Source organism: Dioscorea cayenensis, chromosome 12, assembly GCF_009730915.1.
Source record: "Dioscorea cayenensis subsp. rotundata cultivar TDr96_F1 chromosome 12, TDr96_F1_v2_PseudoChromosome.rev07_lg8_w22 25.fasta, whole genome shotgun sequence".
Classification (NCBI taxonomy): domain Eukaryota; kingdom Viridiplantae; phylum Streptophyta; class Magnoliopsida; order Dioscoreales; family Dioscoreaceae; genus Dioscorea; species Dioscorea cayenensis.
The window spans coordinates 9,314,168-9,320,572 of record NC_052482.1 but is presented as its reverse complement, the minus strand read 5'-3'; the positions used below and the strand labels follow the sequence as shown (position 1 = coordinate 9,320,572).

The following is a 6,405-nucleotide window of genomic DNA, read 5'->3' as shown; positions in this document are numbered from 1 at the left end:
CTCGTGGTGTGTCACTCACTCACAAGGTTACCAACAAGAACTCTCAACCCTAGTGTCACTCTAGGGGAAATATTCATACAATCAAGCATTCAATGTTGGAACTCACAACAAAACATCAATTAATTGAAAGCATAATAAATAGATTCAATGAAACAAATACAACCTAGGGTTCACAAATACCCAAGTACCCACTAGGGGTTTAACTCTCCATAGAGCTAAGTACAGTCAAAGAAATAGAATGTAAAATTATTGAATCCATAGAGAAACCCCATCGATAGTCGTGTTGATGGTATTGTGGAAAGCCCTCTACTCGTCGTCCAAGGATTCTTCCTAAGGAATGACTATGTCGGAGCCGTTGAACCTCTCCAAAACCCTAGCCAATACCCCTCAAAACCCTAGCCGAAACCTTCTCTTAAGTTGGGGAAAAGATGGGGAAAAGAATAATCAAACCGGGGCTGAAAACGTCTTTAAATAGGGCTGGCATCGGGCATCCACACGGTCCTGTGGATTCTTCACACGCCCCTGTGGAATTTCCACATGTCCCTGTGGAATTTCCACACGCCCGTGTGGATTCTCTGTTCTGTAGTTTTTCTCAGCCGGTTGTGAACAGTACTTCTACAGTAGTTTGCTACAATGCTTTACTACAGTATCTGGCCTAAAAATACTTCTCGAATCCATACTTTCATCGAGGTAATGCAAACGGGCACACGTTCACGTTGTGGATCATTTTGCTTCTTCAATGACGGATAAGTTGATGGAGATTTTGTTCTATGTGCATAAGTCGGAATGCTTAAGTGTGACTGCACTTGTGCCCCTGCAAATGGTTGTGCTAACTCAAATACTAGGAGGTTGGCACACACTCTAGCATCTCACACCCGACCTATGTTTTCGCGTTTGAACCTTAGCAAGATTTCCTCCAAAATTGGTGCATTATGATCCACATTGGCTTTTTTCCTTCATAATTAGTTTCACAACCCTACGTGCATAAAAGTAGCATAAAAACACACATATTCGTGTAAAAACCCGAGAAAAGTAATGCTCAACATAAGGAAAGAATGCTTCGCATTCATATCGCACAAGCACTTATCAAACTCCCCCACACTTAAGCTTTTGTTTGTCCTCAAGCAAAAATTAACCATTCTGTGCATAGATGAATAAAATATTAAAAGTGCTTGGCCTTAGGTTCACCAAAGTATACAAAGAGAGCATTCTACAAGTAAGGGAAATTTCAACATTAAATACAAAAAATCAAAGCTTTAGCTAAAAACTTGAATAAAAAAGGACAACAAACCCGAAATCGTGTACGTGTGTGAACTCACTCAAAACAACCCAGGGTATACTCCTCAAAGTTCTAAGTACCAGGGACTTATTTATCTACAAAAGTGACAACAATTTCAATGATGGTAGTAGCTTCACACATCCTCTAAGGTAGCCCTTTCCAAAGCGGCCGCTAAGGTGGCTTTCACACTTTCGCGGTGGTAGCTCTTTCTACCGGAGTGGTAGCTTTCACTCATCCTATGAGATAGCTCTTTCTCTCATTAGGGCATAGCTAATATCCGACTTATGAAAGTAGCTTCATACTTCATAGGTGGTAGCTTTTTCCACCCAACAAGCACAAATAAACAATAAAACTATTTTGTTCCTTATTTTCATTTTCCATTTTTTTTACACAAGAAACAACTATAACTAGTCCCTTTAACATCGAACATGAGTTTCCAATAGAGTTTAAAGAGTGAGTAGTGCACTGAGTGTAATTCGGGCAAAAAATTCCTAGAAATTCAAGTAAAAACTAGAGCATGAAAACATTCAAAGTTAAAAATTCGCCTAAACTCAAGAATACAATCATTGTAACTAAGGTGAACCGCCATTGGCTATGTGAGCATGCATAACAATCAAGAACGATAGAAAGGATGTGTGCACTATGAAACTCCCCCCACACTTAAGTTGTACATTGTCCCCAATGTACACATGCAAGCTCACTCATAATGTATATCTATGAAGAATATATGTGGGAGAAGCAATCAAAACAATACTCCCCTGACTACTAGTGTCGCGTTTGATGGAGCTAAGTCCTTGGGAGTAATGTTTCGACGGGTTGTGAAGCTCACACGGGCAAGTACCGAAGCACCTTGGCCGTGCCCATGATAGAGTCTCAATTCCCATGATGACAAGACCATCTGCACGCATACACGAGGGGGTTCAATGAAGCTCAAAAATAACTCGAGTACATATAAAAGACAGACAATGAATACAACTCGAGCTGTAAAATGAAACTAAACTCAGAAGGAGAATCCTTTCTGAGTGAACAAGTCTAAAATAAAATGTAAAATAAAGAAAATGCAGAAAAAAGAAAGTCAAATGTCGGTGTCACGCTCTGTCAGCTCCTCTGCTACTACTGGTGGTGGGGAAACATAAGGTGGATCCACCGGTGCTGGTATAGAGGGTGGGAGTGCAGGAGATGCCGAGGGTCTGGATCTCAAAAGATCTCGTAGGAAGTCGAAACGGGGTATAAGATCTGTATACTGAGCTGACTGTATAGCGCGGAGCTCTGCTATCTCTGTCTGAATCTCTCTCATAATGCTCTCAAGCCTCTCAATACGATCATAAGCTCGAGGCCTCCGTACTGCACAGAAGCTGGGAACCTGTCCGGAGTCCTCCATTATATCCCCTCCACTCCTAGCGGTCTCTGGGGTAGCTGAAGCAATAATATAGACCCCTGGCCCACATCTCTGTACCAACCCCATCATCCTGATCATCTCAAACGCAAGAGTTGTAGGCACAACTGTCCTCTCAACACCACTTAAAGCATCTCCCAAACCCATCCCAAGATGAGTCTGGTAATGTAAGGACCAGCAAATAATAATCCCACTCTCGCAGACTGACCCTGGTGCCTCAGAACATCTGTTACTATGCACCCCAAGTGAATCGGCACATTGCGGACCATGGATTATAAAAAAGAATAAGTCCTGCCTGGTTAGAGCAGCTGTGTTATCGGCTCGACCTAACACAGACCTGCTGAGGACCGCGTGCAAATACTTGTAGCTCAACCGGGATAGGCTGGTGGCCTTTGACATTCCCGGTTCATACCGCCCATGTCCACATAGGACCCTATACGCATAGTCTGGAGTCATTGATATGGGAAAATCCACAGGTAAACGTCTATACTCCTCTGTATTGATATATGCGACATCGTACAGGCCCATCTGAATCAAAAACTCAGTGACACTCAGTGAAAATGGATGTCCGAATGCTCGAAACTAAATAGCATCCATAGTGTCAATTCTCCCATACCTCAACTCAAAAGACGCTAAAACCTCTAGCGTCAATGCACGGTAAGCCGGCTCACGAATCGTCAGTAACCTCCTCCAGCTTCCTACTGCTAACAAATAATCGATCTCATCAGCTACCTCGTCACCCCGCTGAATATATCTCAGCGCTTACAAATTCACAACACAAGTCTAACCAAAACCAAGTGTTGAAAGTCTCTCAAATCGAGCTTGATGCTCGGGATTTGAGAATTCCATGTGTATTGGCTCCGGTGGGGTGATTCTTAGATGCTTTACTTCATTCTTCCTCACACGAGGTGCTATACCTGTAGTACAAAAAGAGGAAAATGATCAAAGAAGCTTAAAAGAAGTATACTGCAGAATTCCACACAGGCTTGTAGAAATTACCCATGCCCGCGTGGATGTGCAGGGCGTGAAAAACCGGCACGGGTGCGCAACAATTCTCAAGAATTTAACTTAAAACCGCGTATAGACACTTTCTAAACATGCACCATGCATTTTAAAAATGAAAATTCGCACTTAAAGAAATTTAATCTGTGAAAAACAAGAGTTGGCAAAGAAAAGAGGATAAAAAAGTTACCGATGAAATAGATGCGAGAACTCTGAAAATCGGCACGATATGTGAAGAAAAATACTCCAAAACAACGATGAGAGGTCGGTAATATGATCAGAAGTGGTTCTTAGTCGGTTGAAGATGAAGAGGAAGAGTGCATGCAAGATTTTTTATAGGAATACTCGCGCCTCTTGGAATTCTGCGCAATTGCACGGTCGTACGGAAATTACACACGCCCGTGTGCCTCATTAAGAGAGCTCCACAGGGGCAGATGCACGCCCCTGTGTGCTCTCGGAAAAAATTCGTACAGTCCCTGAATGCATCTCCATGGGCGTGTGAAAATTACGCACTCCCGTGAGCCCAACCAACAAGGGCAGATGCACGCCCCTGTGACTGTACTAGACATCCGAGAAAATCTCCTATGTGTTCCGCACATCCGTGCGGAAATTACGCATGGGCGTGGACATTCACAAGTTCAACTCACAGGGGCAAGCACACGCTCTTGTGTCTTCTCGGGATAGAGAGGACCCTTCTGCAAAGAATCGCATGGGCATGCAGAAATTACCCACGGCCGTGCGGTTTTCACAAGGTCCCCCACAGGAGCAGTTTTCACTAAGGATGAGGTATTCGATTGAGTATTTCCTATCTCCGTATTCCATATTCTCTTTGCAACCATATTTGGTGTGAGGCGTGAGATTGCTCGATTTCTCCGCCGGGACCTTGTAGGGGGTTAGGATCCTTCACCGAGAATTAGGGTTAGATCTACATTTAGGAATCGGTTTCACTCTTAGGTTTCCTTATAGCATATTGCGGTCATATAGGGTGTGAAGTGTTGAGATTGGTCAATTTCTCCACCGGGACCTTGTAGGGGACTAGTGCCTTTTGCTTGGAGACAAGGATTGGTTATCGTTGGATTACCTCGACTCATTAGACTCGATTCTAGAGCATTTAGTGAATCTTGAGCTTCAAGGAAGATCTTAGGGGGATCATTGCCCGAATACCTCATCCTTAGTGATTGAGACTCTTCTACTTTATTTCTTGCATACTTGTTTGTTTTGCTTGCAATTAGTTCACTTCATCATATTCATTGATTCCGACTAGATAATTGAGAAGTGGTTATTACTAATACTTCCGTTCCCTGTGGATTCGACTACCCGACTCACCGGGTAATTATTACTTCGACACCGGTGCACTTGCGGTTTATACGCATATTCGGACGTGTCAAGTTTTTGGCGCCGTTGCCGGGGAACGGGATATTAGGAACACTAGGACTTGATTACTTTAGTCATTCACATTTTTATTTGTTTTTCTATTTCATATTTCTCTCTTTCGCCGTTCTCATTGTTTCTTTTTATTGATTTCAACTTCAGGTTATGACCCGAGGAAACCCTTCGATATTGGTTGAAGAGGATCTTGAAATTGAGCGAAGATTTCGTAGAAGGGGCAAGGAACCTGTACAAGAACAGGACTCTCCAGCTGAAATAGATATCGAAAGATCAGAAAATATGGCTGAACAAGAGGGGCAACAAAGGACATTATCAGATTTTGCTAGGCCTACAATTCGTGGGACACAGTCAAGCATTGTTAGGCCACCGGTAGCTGCCCAAAATTTTGAGTTAAAGCCGGGTTTTATTCAGATGGTTCAACAGTCTGCACAGTTCAATGGGTTAGCCGATGAAGACCCAAATAGTCATATTGAGAACTTCCTCGAAGTTTGTGATATGTTGAAGATCAATGGAGTCTCGGATGATGCAATCCGATTGAGAGCATTCCCTTTTTCATTGAAGGGAAGAGCCAAGCAATGGCTTCATTCATTGCCACGAGCTTCTATCACAACGTGGGACGAGATGGTTGAGGCTTTCCTCGCAAGGTATTTTCCTCCGGGGAAATCGGCAAAGCTTCGCAATGAAATATCTTCGTTTGTTCAGATAGAGCTTGAATCCTTATTTGAAACTTGGGAGCGTTTCAAAGACCGTTTGCGGAAGTGTCCACAACACAGGTTCCCCGATTGGATGGTTATTCAATCATTTTACAATGGGTTGAACTCGAGTACCAAGCAACTACTTGATGCCGCCGCGGGAGGGACAATGGGAAACAAGACCCCCGAGCAAGCCTGACAACTAATTAAGGAAATGGGATTGAATAGCTACCAATGGAATGCAAGAGAAAAGAAGAAGGTTGCCGGGCTCCATGAGATTGATGCGGTTACATCCTTAGCAGCCCAAGTCGAGGCACTAAGCAAGAAGTTGGATACTTTGACTTCATCGAAGGTAGCCGCAATGACAAGTTGTGATGGTTGTGGGGGTGCACACATACCATCCGATTGTCCTATCTCAATTACCACTTCAGCTCCAATTGAACAAGTTGATTTTGTGGGTAATTCGGGAAGAGTACAAGGGAACCCCTACAGCAATACTTATAACCAAGGGTGGAGAAGCCACCCAAATCTCTCATGGGGAAATTAAGGACAGCAAAAGACCGCTGCTCCACCTGGATTTCAGCAAACACCTTCGATTCCGGAAAGAGTTTCAGAATTGGAAAGGGTTTTGTCAAAGTTTATTCAAT

At 43.3% G+C, this 6,405-nt stretch overlaps 1 non-coding gene across 1 annotated transcript; it reads right to left on the bottom strand.

The window, feature by feature from the left end:
- Positions 1 to 5,735: 5,735 nt before the first annotated feature.
- Positions 5,736 to 5,842, bottom strand: LOC120274387. Its single transcript, XR_005540910.1, has one exon. It is a non-coding gene; the product is annotated as a small nucleolar RNA R71 (small nucleolar RNA).
- Between the last annotated feature and the right edge of the window lie 563 nt (positions 5,843 to 6,405).